The 1532-nt window shown below is 31.3% G+C and overlaps 1 long non-coding RNA gene across 1 annotated transcript; it reads left to right on the top strand.

The window, feature by feature from the left end:
- Positions 1–395: 395 nt before the first annotated feature.
- LOC107679316 (uncharacterized) lies at positions 396–1532 on the top strand. The gene is made up of 3 exons (XR_001633040.1): positions 396–465; positions 641–694; positions 1484–1532. It is a non-coding gene; the product is annotated as an uncharacterized LOC107679316 (long non-coding RNA).

Here is a 1532-nt window from a genome sequence, read left to right as displayed (position 1 = left end):
ATGTCTTGGATTACAAGCAGCAGACCCACATGTGAGTTAATTGTTTTGATGAGCTTAGTTTTTCACTGCATAATGTAACCTACCATTGATCTACAATTTTATGTTGTGATTTATTTTACTAGATGAGGAAGGACCACAGACTCCAAAGACATGCATTGCAAACACACCTATATGTACGTTTTTATTTTTATTTTTTTTGTTTTTCACAGCATACTTTAAAACCAATGTTGACTTAAATCCACTGTTACGTTCCAACAATTTAGTCACACCAAGAACAGAATTTTTCAGTAACAGAACTGGACAAAAAGAGCCTTGAGAGTATTTTTTGCAAGCACACTTAGGCATAGCAGATATCTCAGATAGCTGCTAGTAAACCTTTTTTTTATTTTTCAGGTGTTTTCTCAAGTACCTCACAAACAGAGAACTGCATTGCTTCAACATCTGAAATGGAAGAACATTATCAAGGTGAAAGAGATTTCAATGGTTATACTTGCAATTTAAATATATTAAATTGACATTTTTATACAAAAGAGAGGAATGCATAATTGATGAATACTTAATATTAGTTTATGCATATTGAGGTAATGTTTAATTTTAAAGTACAACCTATTAATTGTAATATTTTATTCTTTAATCTCAGTAGACAACATGTCAGACACACTTACGATAGACAAAACTCCCAGCACCAATGTGGGTGAGTATTAAATTTGCCCTGCGCTGTTAATTTATTCAATAAATATGCTTAAATATAATTTAGTAAATCCTTGACATGTTGGTAGCCTAATGTAAAATGACTGCAAGTCCACTTTCTCTGAAGCTATTAATTGCAGATTAGGCTACTAGAATAATAAACGTTTTTCTAATGGGTTGCTTGTGCCCAGTGTTTTGGCTGTGTACTGTAAGGTATTTTACTTAAAATATATTTTTTTAACTTTAAATACTTAGAAATTTCAGTTTAAACAATAGCACTGAAAGTAGGCATTGTGCACGTCTATATTGTTTAAATTATTTACATATAAATGTACATATAATTATTTACAATTATATACAAATACATTTTTTAGTTTACTTTTTTGACACTGTGGACATATTTTATTGTGAAACAGTGATCTGTGAAATCTGTTTCAAACTGTTCTGTGGCGTTTTGAACTGCAAATATAAATAAGGGATAATGCACATTTGGCTGGGTGTTATCGCAGAATAAACCCCACCAGGATGATCAGGACCCTGATGTGAATCGGAGGGTAATGACTGCTGGATGTACATTATCCTACTTATTACTTGGCTGCCACATAAGTAAATGATCAGACATAAAATACTGATTTTAAATATTTTTATTAGTTAATTTGTAACCTCTCAGAATCATGTTTTACAGAACACCGTGTAATAACTGAAGTTTAGATCAGTTATTGTATATGTCATTTTTTGACAATTAACCATAAAAGTATTTCACTACTTTAGAGTTTCTCTTTTGTGTTAACAGTACAAATGTCACAGAATTCAGAACTGAAGAAACTGGAACGAGCCATGTT

The sequence above is a fragment of the Sinocyclocheilus anshuiensis genome, unplaced genomic scaffold (assembly GCF_001515605.1).
Source record: "Sinocyclocheilus anshuiensis isolate Anshui unplaced genomic scaffold, SAMN03320099.WGS_v1.1 scaffold8235, whole genome shotgun sequence".
Taxonomy (NCBI): domain Eukaryota; kingdom Metazoa; phylum Chordata; class Actinopteri; order Cypriniformes; family Cyprinidae; genus Sinocyclocheilus; species Sinocyclocheilus anshuiensis.
The sequence above is the reverse complement of the archived record's forward strand: the minus strand, read 5'-3'. Positions and strand labels throughout refer to the sequence as shown.